The sequence below is a fragment of the Excalfactoria chinensis genome, chromosome 4 (genome assembly GCF_039878825.1).
Source record: "Excalfactoria chinensis isolate bCotChi1 chromosome 4, bCotChi1.hap2, whole genome shotgun sequence".
NCBI classification, from domain to species: domain Eukaryota; kingdom Metazoa; phylum Chordata; class Aves; order Galliformes; family Phasianidae; genus Excalfactoria; species Excalfactoria chinensis.
The window spans coordinates 34,614,712-34,631,142 of NC_092828.1; the positions used below are offsets into that span (position 1 = coordinate 34,614,712).

The window sequence follows — 16,431 nt, forward strand, 5'->3', positions numbered from 1 at the left end:
ACATTTCCATGATCTAAAGCTAAACATTCATCAAGTTAATGCTATTCTTTATATTATTAAGAAGTAAGTCTTGCTGTCACCGCATTTTCTTTTTCATTGCCTTCAAACAACAAATATCCCCAGCTCATTCCCTTGCTACTGGCTAACAGGTCCAAGCAAAAAGCCCCTCAGAACATGTTGCCATGGATTTCACAGTCATGTGCTGCTGGTGGGCCATGCTGGCAAATCACAGCACACTGACTGGGAGGCAATGTTCTGCTGTAGGCCAGGATGGTGTAGCAAGAAGTCTTGAACAAATTCTGGATTTGTGTTTTCAGGTGAAGTGAGAAAGAGTAATACATTATTCCTGAAAATATAGAACTGTATTATAGGGTGTCATTCAGGACAATGACCTAAATGTAGCAGTTCGTGGAATCTGTTTCTAGGATAAGTAGCACAGATAGATATCAATATATTCCTAAAAGTGTTTCAAAGGTCTAATTTTTATTTTATAACATTTGAAACTGAGACCAAGACTGTAATCCAAGTGAATATCGTGCTACAGACCACTTAGTCTTCTCTAGGCCATGTCATACGGAGGATTGAAAAAAAGAAGTTTCCTTGGCGGTGAATTGGGAATGGCATCACCAGTCTCAGTGCAGTACATGGGAAGAGGAAAATGCAGTCCAAACGATTATGACCTCCAGAAAGAAGGGATGGCTGGGGACCCCATTTGCCAGAAAATAGGAATTACCACATTTTCCTCTTAAATTTATTTTTCTTTAGCACTTAGAAATATGTTCTTAGAAATAGAAAGGTGCCATAAAAGTGTGGAAGTGGTGTACAAGTGCAGAAACCAAGGTTGTCAGATTTTTGTTTTTATTTTATTTTTTTCTGTATTATATGGAAGCAGTGCTTTGTGATTAATTTTTTATTTCTTTATTTTAAATTAAAACAAGTACTGTTATTATATTTCGCAATGAGAAGAGCATTTTTTTCTATTGTATTTAATACAATTCTAGCACAATCCAAATTAAAATGTGAGCAAGGCACTTGTTTAATATATCAAAAACAAATTAAGTCTGGATTTGAAAAGGTATTAAAGCTATTCCTTTCATAAAATAGAATTAGTGCTAATTTGCTTCTGGAATTTAAACTGAAATGAATTTATTGTTGAAATATAACCAATGGTTTAAATCCAAGTCTAACACAATTAACAAAATGAGGAAAATTCATAAGGTTCAAATTAATATTGTTATGCTTACAAGCTGAGGAAAAAAAATATAGCACTCTTGAAATTATTAGAGCTACAACAGTTTATAACCTCTGAAGCCTATGACTGTGAGAGGGAGAAGGAAAAGCAAAATGGAAATACACAGAAGATATTCCTTTTTTTAATAATTTTTTATATATAAGCCTTGACAGTTGTTTATGGTGAGTCATTAAAAATTATGAACACGTTACATGAAGTCCAGTCTGGATATAAGGACAAACTTACACTACAAAAATGTTCTATTTGGGAATTACAAATTCTCTTTTCACATGGTGCTCTTCACACAATGTTGTCAATGAGTTGAGTAAGCAGAATGTGCACAAAGTTGACAAATATGATATATAAACATTTTTCTAAATTGCCAAAAACCAATTACAAATTTAGAAATGGGACTATTTATTGAAGAAACTACTTCAGCTGTAATGGAAAAACACCATGCAGACAATCAAAACTACATTGCTAAATAGGAACTGAAAACATTATATTCCGAGATCTAAATGAGAGTTTGATTTAGGAAATGTTAAAATATGGTAATTAGGTCACTCTTTAGGGCAGATATTTCTGAACTTAATCCTAAGTTCTGGACATCTGTTTTTGGAAAAGTTTGATCTCAGCCTGCTTTTCTTTCAGTGAAGTGTGTGTAGTGATATTTCCTTTCTTTGCAGAGATGGTAAGAGGATTAATACTTTTTACAGTGCTTTGAGTATGGAAGGTCCTATAAAAGCATTATCTGAAAATTTCAGACAGCTCTAGCATTATCCTATTACCCACTCATAGAGGCAAGTAACTGATAATTGGGTTCCTACTTACTTTCATTAGATAAGAGATTTCTCACTTAACTCTATCAATAGGAAGATTAAGAGCCCTTGGTACTCCAGGAGAAAGCAGCTGTATAGAACAGAAATGAATAATAGTGAGTATAAAGCCAAGGTTGTAAACCAATAAATCTGTTACAGTAAAGAAGCTTCCAATTGTGAAATATTCTGTCTAACCTTTATGGTCATACTTCCAGTTCAATACATAGAGACACATTACTTTGTATCATGTAAAGTAGAATAAAGTGGCCCATTAACTTCATCGAAAACTTAAAAGTTGACTTTATGTTTTCACTTCTATAATGTGAAGACAGAATACAGTATTCTCCTTGGAGTTAAAGCAGAGCTTGTGGAAAAGAACCCGTCCTGATTTTCATCACCTCTTTGGGATAATACTTACCACACCTTTGCAATATTTTCTAATTTTGTTAAAAGCACAGAAATTAAGTTTTCAACCTGAAACATTCATGTACCCCGTTCATAATCATGTGTGCAGAAGTGAGGCACCATGAACTCCTCCTCCTACTTTTCCTAGTCTGTGGCACAATTGAACCGGCTTTCCCATTTGAAAACATGTTGTTGGCAGCAGGTAATAATAATAATAATAATAACAATAACACTTTCTGAAGACCCAAAGATGGTTTATTCTCTGCTTCTCTAAGACTGAGTTTTGATACAAATAGCGGGTAGTTCTGATTGTCTTGTTGCGTTATCTTCTTTTATTCAGGAGGCACTTTGAAATGTACTTAGCCAGCTTCCAAAGTCAGTGATTTCTAACAGCCTTTTGTATGGAAAACTACATCTAAAAAGAGTGTGAGGCTTTTTTTACAGTGTCACATAGTATTTCTAAACCATTCTCTGTATTTATCACTGGTAACCTTACAAAATTATTCCATCTGCATGACTACAAAGTTTAACTACCGTGATTCTGCTTTAATTTTGCTTTCACTGGTGTTTCTTGCTTTATGCATCTCTAGGATGTCATTTATCAACGTCTTTATTTCTTGGAATAAAATGATGTAACCACTTACCATAAGGTACTGGCAGCCTACAAAATGGCGGGTAGACTTTAACATGCCCTATTAATTTTTAAAGCCCGTAACAGAGAGACAATATTGTATTGCAGCCCCTTAAACACTCTCTTTGTTTTGATACTATCCATATTTCTCAGGTTTCCACTGTCCTTTCTGTAGCAGTGTCCTGTTGCTTCTGGCATGCAGAAAAGGTGATATTCTGGATATTTCTGTGTATTTTGAAATCATAGGAAGGAAACATTTCCCTTAGTATACTGCTTAAGGAGTAAGCTGTTTGGATGGTGCTGAGGTTGATATTATATTCATATGATAAATAGTGTTTTTGCTTATTTGCTCATCTTTCCTGACATGCATGAAGATACCATATAGTCAGCAGTCCAGAGATTCTAAAGCAAGTGCTGGGTCAAATATAAAATACATGATGCAGATGTTGTAAGCCATGATCATGCCAGTTAGTCATGAGTTCACAATGAACTTCATACTTGCTGTGAATAGGGATCAAGTGTACCTGCTATCCTCACAGCTCTCGTCAGACATGCTGTGCAAGTGTAAATGCTATGACATTTGATTTGCCAGAGAGTAACTAAGATAAGATCCGCAGCCTGGTTCCTGTGTCCCCATGTTGTGTCCATTGCCCAGCAAATGTGTAGAGGAATGCACTTTTTCCTCAGGACCAGGTTGAACATCTGCACACAACCTTGGCTCTACCTCTGTAAAGGCCTTACTTATTCCTTACTTATTCCTTCCTCGTTCCAGGGTGTTTACTTTCCAGGAAATCCACTGCATTGTTTATAAATTTAAAATAAACTCTGTCAGTCTCAAAAGCGCAATGTATTTTCATGGCATACTAGCAAACTTTTAAATAACCAGAACATTATATTGATGATGAGAAACGAAAGTGTTTACAGAAAGAACAGCTTGCCAAACATCATGAATTTCTTCTCTAATGAAGGAAGAGAAAAATAATACCTATGGAGCCTCCTTGCACAAATTCGAATGATTATTCTGTGACATTGTTTGATATGAATATTTTCAGTAAGGCCTCAGGAAAAACATTGCTTGTAATCATCTCATAATGGAGAAAACTTTCATATGGGTCAGGCAATGTCAAGAAGACTTGGATGGCATAGGTCCTGTTTCATATCAGCAGTAACAAAAACATAGTCTGAATTCAAAATATTCTTTTTTTTTTTTTTTTTTTCTTTCCTGATCTTATTGTAAATGTGTTTTCCTGCAATCTTTGTCTTTCTTTAAAGTAGGAATTGGAGAGGAAATAGCAGTGTACTGACAGTGCAAGGACCAACATAGCAACCATGAGAAAATGCATTAAACAGTCAAGAGAAAGCACTGCAAACACAGCTTCTGAATTGTAGCATTTTAATGATTTTCAAAGGAAAAAAAAAAAAAAAAAAAAAAAAAAAAAAAAAAAAAAACACCTATGAAAGGTGGATGGATGATCCCCTAAAGGAGTTTTCCTTCACTATAGTTCCCCAACACAGATTATAAAGCAGAAAGCAACATTCGAAATAGTGAAGTTTCAGTGACATCCATCAATAAAAAAGCAAAGACAAAAGGAAAGGAAGGAACGTGAATAACATCAGCTAGTGTTTTTACATGTAGAGAACAAGAGAATACACCTGCCTTAGGCTTTTCATTACCATAAAGACACACAGGCCTGATCTTCACTATGGAAAAAAGAGCATATTTTAAGTACCAGTTACAAGACTATGTCATGTTTTCCAGACTTCACAGTATTGAATTATACTACTTTTCGGCTGTATTCTTTTTATATTAATGACCCAGACATGATGGAGAAAAAGATTGTTAATAAAATTTGCAGATGGTACTGAGGTGAGAGGTGCTGTAAACACTGTGGGAATAGAGACATGATCAAACAAAATAGTGCTTAGTGAAAAAAAAAAAAAAAAAAGTGCCAGAAATGCAAAATGAGAGTCCATCTGAATAAATGCAGACAGTTGTCTTCTGGGGAAAATAATCCTGAGCACAGATATTCCATGAACAAGAGAAGATTGGGAAATGGTTATGATTAAAAAGACTCTGAGGTAAAAGTAGTCGGCAAATTAGATAGCAGTAGCAATATGTAGCAGATATATTAGAGGATATATCTTGTCCCAAAGATGGTCATTTCCTGGTCAGAGAACCAGTACAGAGTGCAGGCATTACAGGTCTCTGTGGGCACTCATGTCAGAAAGAAACTGACACAGAATATCTGTGGTGCGTGTCAGCCCTTGGTGGATCTTTTTATGTGGATAGGTTTCAGTCCTGGTGATTGATGAAAACAGATTAATTTCTTATGTTCTGAAACACAACAGCAACTTTCCTAATAATTATTTTCAATCAAACCATTGTGATTTTCCTATGAGAAGAGGAATAGTTAAGAGAAATAGGGGTCTGAACCACTATGTTGCTTTTAAATGTATTCAGTTTGTATTTTAGTCCTGGAGAGGAGCAATCATTTCTCTTTGTGTTTTGATGGAAAATTTCCTCCTTTCTTCCCACTTCACAATTCTAGAAAAGAATTTTTAGCATGATAGTCTAGAAATTGTCTCAATAGTAAAAAATTGCAATCACTGATATTATAATTTAAATCTAAGGCTGATACACACTGATTCAGTGTAAAGGGATGAATGCACAAAGGCTGGATCAACTCCTTTGTACCAATAATCTCCCTGGCCCCCGGTGGCAAAAAAATCAGAGTACTAATAGGGTTAAATAAATACTCAAATATCATCCCAGTACTTTATATTCAGCCTTTCTTGTAAGTTGGAAATATGTTCTGAGCCAAAGCTTGTTCAGGAAGTACTCAAGAAGCTGCTTAATGTTAAGCATTGAACATGGAAGCATATTGGATTCAGCTGTGATAATTTGCTGAATTGAATGCTCATTCATAAAGTGACCCCCCTGTAGCTTTGGTGGTAAGGACCTTCACAAGAAGCATCCAGGTAAAAGCAGATGCTTACAGCCTCTTCAAATTGTTTAGCCTGGAGAAGAGGAGGCTCAGGGGAGACCTCATTGCGCTCCACAACTTCCTGAAGGGAGGTTGTGATGAGGAGGGACTTGGCCTCTTCTCCTGGCCAACAAACAGGATCTGAGGAAATGGCCACAAGTTGTATCAGATGAGGTTTAGACTGGACATAAGAAGGAACTTTTTCTCTCAGAAGTGGTCAGGCACTGGAATGGCCTGCCCAGGGAGGTGGTGGAGTCGCCATCCCTGGCAGTGTTCAAGAAGTGTCTGGATAGGGAGCTAGGAGATATGGTTTAGTGGTTTTCTGTAGGTATGGTAAAGGGAGGACGGTTGGACTAGATGATCTTGTAGGTCCTTTCCAACCTTATGATTCTATGATATAATAGTCTGTATCCCTTCCAATGTCCAAAATACATCTCCTTTCTTCGAGAAAATATATGCCTAGACACTGGCAGTCTCTTTCAGATGAAGTAAAAAGCAATTTAAATTTCACCCATGACTAACTTTTTTCTTAAATTTACAAAGTACAGAAGAAAAAAAAAAATAGAGAATGTTAACATTGAATTTGTTCTTGCTCCTTCACCTGCAGCTATCATAGCCCAAATTATACTAGGGAGTCTATACCACTAAGCTTTGCAGAAACACGAGTGGCTGAGAAGCCCAAGATAAGTGCTTTGAGTTTTGAGAGCTGTATTTGCTTATCTCTGACTTTATTCTTATTCTGCAATGAAGAGCCTGTTTGCATCCCTAATTTACACTTCTATTTTCCTCCACCTTGCTGGTTAAAAAAATAAATAAAATAAAATAAAATAAAATAAAATAAAATAAAATAAAATAAAATAAAATAAAATAAAATAAAATAAAATAAAGATACGTATAAATTTGCACCAAAATAAGTGAAGTCACATTTGGTGTGTTTTTTAACTAGATAATACAGTTTGTAGAGGGACTGTGAGCCACAGCTGATAGGTGAAAGTAAAATGCAACCCTTGCTCTTTTAATCCTTCTTGCTTATTTTACATAAGAACAGAGTCTTTGTGAGTGCCATACTGGAAGATAATTATGCAAGAGGAATAAAATTCAGCTCCTTGTTTTTATGTTACTGTTGTTGGAGGCGTAGCCCTTATAAGGATCTCAATTATAAAGAAACCTTAATGTGAAAGAAAGAAACAACAGGATCAGGGACAAGCTTAATTGGCTTTTCAGATGTTTAAAACATGAGTCCAGCATATTAATGTATGTAATGTATATGAGGTGAGTTTCTGGTAAGGAACTAAATGAAGGTTCTTATAATGGTATACTGAATAAGTGTGAATTTCCAAGGTTTGGTTTGGGGCTGAGACATTATGTTAGGATAAATAATCCACAGCAGCTAATAAGACCAGCTGTACAAGGAGCATGACACTTCTGCTGTAGTCGTGGTGAGTTGTGCTCCAGTCTGACAAATCTGGTATTAATCTTATTAAATGCAGAGAAAAATAATTTGTTATCTGAGATTCAGGAAGACCTCCAAAGAATCTTAGTCTTGAATTGCAGACAACAGATCCTAGATTTCTTTCCACAAGACGCCAAATCTATCACAGAGATGAAAAACTGTTCTCTGATCTTAAAGGCAGTATCTTATAGTCAAATGCTGCTCTCATTTACACTGGGAGCCCCGGGCATTTCACACAGCTTTTGTCCTGAGAAAGCTGGGAACCATTCTTCAGTGCCTTTAGGCTCCTGTCAGCAGCACAGGAGAGGAAAATAGCACAGAATGTGGGCTGTAACAAAGTCACTTGACTGGTGCGCCATTGCTCTCACCAAAGCCTCTGCTGTAACTCAGTATCACTGCAGAGTCCTACTTAAACCATAATGGCTCTTCTGGAGCACTGTTGTGCCCTAATTGTTTCACCCATGCTGTTCTTGCAGTCTACCTTGAGAAAGGTTTGTTTATTGTCGCAGAGGAGCCTCAGAATTTAAGCCGCTGCAGTTTAACAACCATTAATTTACCTTTCCATTGTTAACGTTTCTTTTTTGTGTGTGCTTTTCTATATCAAGTTCCCTTAGCATAATAATATCTGAGCAGTGAAAAGTCTCGCATTCATTTGCTGACAGTAAAAAATTGCAATCAACTTCAGTGGATTTTAGATTATACCTGCTATGGGGAAGTGTCGCAGAGGTAACAAAAGTTGTCAAAATTGTAGGCAAATCTCTCAAAGCACACCCTCCTGAACTGTTCAAAACTACGCGTAAATTTTCACTAACTTGGCAGATTGTTTATGCAAAAAGAAAAAAAAAAATAGTCAAAACTCTGAAGCTTTGCAAACAAATACAAAGAATATTCCTTATTTCAGGACTATATAGTGAGATTGCTTTTATTGTCACTTATTAGAAAATGAAGAATTGAAAGTGTAACAGCAGATTCAGTTGTGCATGGAAGAGTCATTTTGGGTCAGTTCACAAATTTTATTCTTTACTCGGCAGCTAGAAAATATCTCAAGCCAGTATTTATTCTCAATTACACTGGTTGTTCTGACTGCAGTTGGGGTACAGGAGCGTAACATTTTGGCAAACAGAAGGACGTGTTTTATGAAGCCCCCAGTTTTTGAAGCAGGCATTTATTTTGTTATTCATCAGGACAGTTCAATTACATTCAACAGTACTCTTTTTTTAATTATTTTTTTTTTTTTAAATTTTTAAAATAAGGTTACTTGCTGCATAACTGTTTAACAAACCACATTTGTGAGGGTTGGTTTTGTTTGTTTGTTTTTTAAATTAATGAAGAAAAGGCCTAATTTCTTAATCCAAGCTGTTTTCTGAGTGCTTCCTGTGCAATTCCTGAAGTGTTCGATTAAGCTAGCAATACTAGAAAAGGTCAAAAACCTATTTCCAGGGCCCTGGTTTGAAAACCATTACAAATACTCTGCAGCATGCTTTTATTGCATTTTAGTTTTAATAGGATATTATTGGTTTTGAATACCTTTTCCCCAGATGCTGCCTACAGTCTATTTTTATTGCATAACAGTTTTAGTACGATTTTACTGCTTTCTAAGTACAATTTGCACCATTCTTTCTTTGATACTTTGGATATACCGGTATATACAAGCACATTACCATTACTTCTTCCTAAAAATCAAGGTTAAAGCAATCACAGAAGGGCTTTCCAGAATGCATGATAATTGAAAATGCATCTAGCAGGACACTCTTGATATTCTATAAATAAACAATGCAGAGTCTTCATTCATTATTTAGCACTTGTTCTTTATAACATTCTTTTACAAGACGTGTCATTATCCTTCCACAGAGCTGAGCCAAAACATATGTCAGACCAGAGGCATACATTTACCTTTCTCCTTTTATCCCACCTTGAATAATAATCTCTTGCTCTGTTTTGGATCTATCTGTGCTGACACAGAACCAGCTGACACAGAACCAACATGCAATCATCTCATCTTGCAACACACTGTTGTATGTTTGTCCCTCGTCTGGCTCCTTTGCAGTCCATTTGAAGTTCCTTGATTGTTATTAAGCAGCGGGCTTGTTCTTCATCTATATCTTCTGGGTATGGCTTAGCAGCATATCTACCAGAGTGAGCACATGAGGAGTTGGAGAGTTTTATGCTGATCTTGCTCATGTCTGCCTTCATAACTAGCTGAATCCTTAGCTGACGATGTTTTGTTTACTTGCTTTTCTCCAGTAGGATTGAAAGTAAAAATTAACCTATTAATTTTCTTTGCAAAACACAAGGGCCTAGTTCAAAAGAGTGTAGGTAAAACACTTCTACCTCATGTTTTTAAACAAAGAAACAACTGTTAGTTTTAGTTTAGAAATTGTGGTCAGTTTTGATTTTTCTATATTTGAAAAATGATGAGAAAAATCTGTAGCTCTTTTATTAAGCTAAAACTGTAACTAATCATGTCTGATGCTGAATCCTTTGCTCCTTTTCTTTCTCAGTTCTAATTTGTTTTAGAACGTCGATAAATCCAACTTTGCTTTAGCTCATATTCCCTTGCTCATAAGTCTTTCGTACATATTTGGGGGAGTTAATTTGATAGCTTATCTGAAGTAACAGCTGGAGGTCATAACCCTTTTTTTGGCTTGCAGCTGCAGCTCAGCCATCCTGTTTGCCAGAAGGCAATTCACCTGACTTGATTTTCACCAAACTGCTTTCCATTTAAATTCACTGTATTTGCAGAGTGTACCACGCAGAGGTTTTAAAATATTGGCACAAGATATCAGTGGCATAATATTCTATCTCTGCCCTTTAACACAAACTCTATTAAAAATTAATATCATTTAAAAAATTGCTGAGCCAAACTTTTAAACTTAGGAATAAGACAGCCAAGATTTCCTGACTAAAATGCATTTATTCCTCGTGGTTTTTTTGAGCATCTTCTTAGCTAATGTTGTACTGGAAAGCACAGATTCTCACATGATACGGGTGCTCAATCACTTTGTTTTTTTCAAAGTTAAAAAAAAAAAGAATACCAAGCACTTCCATCTCTTCTTCATCTTCAATAACAGCAGTACATATTTTTCCTCTAATCTCCATGGATTGTAATCTTTATTTCTTCCGCAACCCTTATGAGATTTCTATACTTTTTTAACCTGTAATTTGTATAAGTGTCTGCCTGTTCCTCATTTGTTCCATCTATAGAGTTAGAATTGATTTTTAATGTTGCCTTTATCCCTGCACTGAAGCAGAAGGTGCCTGCAATTTTACAGCAGTTTTGATTTTAAATACATTTTGTTCCTATTCATATTTTTCTGTGCAGATTTTCTTCCCAACCTGTTTCTCTCACATTTTCCTCCAGTTTGGAAAAATTAATACCTTTGAAGTACATGTGCATATATATTTTGGATGGACTGGTTTCCTGCTCTCTCAAAATGAGCCTTGAAGAGTTGAGATCGTTATTACTCAAACAACTCCCAGTTGTGCCAACTCCATATCATCCAATGTATTATTTGTCCTCATGCATTATTATCAAGTCACAACAGGCAGCCAGTATGGTTAGCACTGCCTTTTAGGCAAGAAAAGCTCAAGTTGAAGTCAGTGGAAGAATGCCTAATAATTTACATAGGACTCTTTGGCACCCCAGTCCATCCAAAACAGAAGAGATTTTTTTGGTACTCTTTTTTTCTTGATTGGACTTGATTAGGGCTATAGCTTTGCGATTTTGTGAGGAGTAATATCTTCTTGTCCTTTGCTCTTTCTCACATAGTGAAGCGTGCTAGCTTAATGCAATAACATTCTGCTACGTACATTTCTTCTGATCTGTGAAGAAACTAATTTAATTCCAAATTAAGTACTCTCAGAAGTACTGTTCTTTTTCTTCCATTTTAACACATTGTGAAGCTACAAGTAACTGTAGTCCAATTTTAATGAGAACAATTGAAGGAAATACCACGGATAAATGTCAGTGCACGTCAGAGCGAGAATTTCAAGACTAAAAAATCGTTTCTTGCATTGAGTTGTATGTTTTCACCCTATGTAAATGACTGTTTATTCAAGTTTATTTTATTAGGTCTAATAATATGGATAGCCTCATGCAAATGAAGCTCATGATGACAAGAGTCTTATTTGCAGGATGTCTAGAAGGCATTCAGATAATTATGCAGTACCTCTAATGCACAGTGTAAATTAAAATCTAACATAGCCTGTTTATCCTGATGCTTTAAAAAGAGTGTTTCCTATTTCTTCTGGTGAACATACTAATAATGGCTGGAACTACAATGATTAGAAGACTAAACCTTGTACAGAAGTTATAAATTATTTTTCCCTCTTCCAAGTATACTGCATGCACCTGTCTAAATTAGCTGGTGGAGAATTTTGTTGTGAACCTCTAGAAATATTAATGTAACACAAATTAATTCCTACAACTGTAATTCAGATACAAGACCAGCTGCGGATTTAGACAACGTAGGAAATCACCCCAGGGCAAAAGGCTCCTAACACAGTTAGGGAGTTCAGTGTCAAGGGCTTACAGGAAAGAATTTTGGCAATAAATATTAGGATAAAGTGTTCAAATATTTCCACACGAGGAATGTTTGCTAACTCTAACCTTGTTAGAAGATCAAATACAAGCATTTCTTCAACTTGTTACCTAGAAGCATACTGCCATGTTCACGTATTTATTTATTTTCTTGGATGGTCACAGGTTCTGTTTTGCTGTTTTTCTACAAAGTCCACACTTTGCACCTTGCAGTCTGTAGGATGAAATGCTCTGAGATAAAAACATGTAAAAACGAACATAAAGCACCAACTCTTCACATTTATCATCTTGATGATGTCTGTTGCTGCTATTCCTCTCTTTATCTTCTTTTCACCTCCAATGCAACTTAGAGAAACTATATGCACTCATTCAGAGCCCACCCCAACATGCTAGCAAGTTGAAAAGATTGAATTTTATACCATGCAACAAAGGAAGTCTCACAGTGCACATATTTACTTCATGAATTCAAGAACTCTGTGTATGGCATGGAAGCACAAAGATATTGAACAAAAATAAAGCTGGTATTTCCTAAACCTCTATATCTTGACCTCAACTCTGATTTCTATATCTAAGAATCCAAGTACCATCTGTTTTACATCCAATGTAGAATGAACATCCCTTTGTCTGTACTAACAATGCAAAGATAAATATCTTCCTTACTTTCAAAGCAGTTAATTAACTTGCTTCGAAGAAGCAGGAGTATTTTCACAGCCACGTTTCCAGGTATACTATTCTCACAGACTTTCCACAGAAAGAATGACATGAAATTAATTTATTGTAAGGGCAGATATATTTCCATGAACCAGAACAAAGACTCTCTAAGCACACATCATAATAAGGCCATGGGGCTTTGTATTAATCTTGTTTAGTTGGGTTATTTTTTTTGCAGTGCTTCTTTTCTTGAATACAGGTCAACCAAAAATAAAACACTGCTCAATTTCAAGTTATGTAAATAATTGTGGTCAAGAGAGGAACAATAAAACTATTTATTTTTCATAGAATTGTAAGAAAAATAGTCAACAGCTTTCAAACAAATTAGATTCACTAAACTCTTTAATTCTTCAAAGCTAAGAGTGAATAGGATTTTTAGATGGTTTTGATTTAGAAAAAAAAAAATAAAAAAAGCAACCCCAAATCCTTTCTGAGTATAATTTGGTCTGGATGCTTCTGCATATAGTGAATTGAAACTAAGGAAAAGCTTCATTAGCATCACGACAGATACTTGTGCCTGAGTTCCATAATTCTTTCAGGTTTGACAAAAGAAAAAGACATGCTCTTTGGTCACAGGGATAGAAAATTAATTGAGTTTTCTGTGGAAATGACTGTAAGCTTCTCCAAAATGAGCATGGGGGTGCTTTTTAAAAAAAAACTTAGCTTCTGAATTATTTCCACTTCCAGCATAGTTTAAATGTTACAGACCAAGAAAACTGAGTGAAGCAGAGCAGAGAATTTGTTTTTGTATGTGATTTTAACACTTTTGGTACTTTCTTGGCCTCAGCACCATAGACTGCTTTTAAACCAAAGCAACTTGTAAAATTCAGAAGTTGCCAAGGTTGGCTAATGCTGTTAAACCGATACATCAGAAGCCCACTCACTCAGTCATACCTGGAAGCACTGAGGCTATGACTGCTTACATAAATTCAAAGTGTCTGAACTCAAGTATGAGTTGGAAATGTTTGTTTTTTCTTCTAATCATGTCAATTAACAATGGAGTGAATGGTTTTGTAGCAAAAGACTTCTAAGCAGTATATCCCTACACAATCAGGAATAAATAAAATACAGGAAGCACCACAGCTGATTTTCCTCTAAAAACACAATTAGAAAAAGAAAGGAAAAGTCTTATGTTTTTCTAGGGTACAACACTATAGTAATTATTGCAGCAGTGCTGTCATTAAAATTAGCAAAGGTTTTGCCTCAGTGAGTAAGGCCTAAAGGAGCAAGGTAATATAAGAGAAGTTAAATGACATATGGGAGAAATAATTTGTTCTCAAGCAAGTCAAACAGTTACCTCACCAATGACTTCTGAGAATCTGTAAGAATAGAGTTTAACGCATTTGTGAGAGAATGCTACCACTGCAACAGCAAATGTAGAGTAAAATGCATTGCTTTTACAGAATCTCAGAATAGCTAGATTGAGAGGAACCTCTGGGTCCATCTGCTCCCACTCCAGCAGAGCCACACAGAGCAGGCTGTCCAGACCTATGTCTAGGCAGCTCCTGAAGATCTCCTGGAGAATTCCACAGTGTCTCTGGGCAGCCTGTGCCAGTGCTTCAGTGCCTGCACAGCACAGAAGTGATTCCTGATGGTCAGAGGGAACCTCCTGCGTTCCAGTTTGTTCCTATTGTCTCTTGTCCTGGCACTGTACACAACTGAAAAAGAGCCTGGTTCCCTCTTCTTTGCACCTTCCCTTCAGATACATATGTTGTTCTAAAAGTAAGGTCTCCGATTTATTTCCAGGGAAACTACTACAAATACAAATTGTACAATAACACTATTTAACAAAGCAAATTCTCAGCTACAAAACAGTGTTTTTCAATGTGATCACCACCATTAGCTGTGCATTGTTGCCAGGATGAAAAAGAGTCTGTATGCTGTGCTTATAAAACTACAACAGTAGAGGTGATCCACTGCTTTTGTTGCCACCTCTGAGCTGAAATGCACCACCCAGAACCTTGGTGTGCTCACATCCACTGTTCATTGTCCAAAAGTGTTCAGCAAGCATCAGTGAATGTCAGTGGGTGTCATTTTTTTCTACATGGAAGAATTTAGAGACACACCCTTGATTCATACTTACTCTGACATGAGAAGCCATTCTATCAGACTTCCCCTCTGCTGCCCTCTGTCACACAGCAACAGAATTTACTGGAACATTGTCAGGAAGGTTCAGTGTCTACTACTGCACCATTAACATCCACTTCCAATATAGTGGGCCAACATACTGAAATAGGTGTTACTTTCAGAGCAGTCCTCTTATTTGTATTGCTACAGTAAGAAAGATTAGCATGGTGGAAAAGTGATACAGAAGTGGAAAGGCAAGAGGAACAAACAGGAAAGGAATGCTATCTCTGAAGATCTAGGCTCACATGGAAAAACTCCACAAAGGTGGAATCTCCAACCAAAAATCCTTCCCCAGTGTCAGTCAGCCCTTAAATGAGGTCTAAGAGAGGTGCAGCCAGCCTCCACCCCTTCCAGTCACACAGCTGAATTGCTTTCACCTGTGCTTCCAGAGCTGACGAGATCCTTTCCCCAGGTGATCAATCAGTGGTTCAGGCCATGACTCAACAGTTCCCATATGTGTACATAATGAAGAATCCTTGCTTAGCCTTCTTTTCTTTAAGCAAGATAGTCTCATCTCTCTGTTTTTCTTTGTAGGAGTGATACTCCAAGAGACCAACTATGGTTTGCTTTGGGCATTCTGATTCTGCTTGCTGTTTCTGCTTTTGTGTAAAGTCTGATTTGGCCCATTGGTTGGAAGTGGTGCAGAATCCAGCAGGTCAGCAAGGTTTGTACCCATCCGTCTTGTAGAGGTAACATCTTAAGTGAAGGGAGATTCATATTAGATCATTTCCTCTTCTCTTAAATTCCCCCAAACTCCATTCATGTATAATTGTGTCTCAGACAAGTTGATTTGTTTTGTCAAAGGTCTGAAGAAATTAGGTACCAAAGGTTAAGTTACCTTATTGGTGGACTGAACACTATAAGATGAACCATAGCAATATTCCCAACCAGCATATTTTTCTTCTCTCTCTTACAGCTCTCAGGGGTCATTATGAATTCCCACATTCAATAACTCTAGGATTACCTACTGAAATCTTTTCACTGAATCTATCCCAGCAGTACAATCTACTTTCCATGAACAGACCCAGTATCACTAGATCTCTCCTATTCAGAGCTTTGCTTACTTTTGTTACTTTATGACCCCTTACATCTGCATCCAGGAATCATATTTTGGGGTCTTACTGCCTGCATAGAAATAGAAAATGTAGCAATTTACCCTACTACTTGGAAATCCCACAAATATAATCAGTATTTTCTTCTAGAGGTAAAAGAAATTCTGCAGTAACCTGGACACAGACTGTGCTTATTCTGAAGAAAATCTCTTCCGGGATTTCTCTTGTTAGACAAGATATCAACAGTGAGCCTTTCAGACTGAATTTCAGTCTCACGGGCTGACTGGAATACAGGAAATACGTTCTTATGCAGGAATATTTGGATAAGTCTTATCTGATATTCTCTCAGCCACTTCATACACCAGGTAGTCCTTTATTATGTAGTGTATTGTATGAAAGCTGAAAAAAATAAAGAATGAGGAAAGTTCAGGGAAATTTTTGAAAACTAGAGAGCGGTGTTAGGAAGTTAGCTCTTTGTT

At 36.5% G+C, this 16,431-nt stretch overlaps 1 protein-coding gene across 1 annotated transcript in view; it reads left to right on the plus strand.

Annotated features, from left to right (window-relative positions):
- The window catches only part of LOC140251467 (bifunctional heparan sulfate N-deacetylase/N-sulfotransferase 3), a 125,891-nt gene that overhangs the window by 21,238 nt on the left and 88,222 nt on the right, over nt 1–16,431 (plus strand). The window lies entirely within an intron of this gene.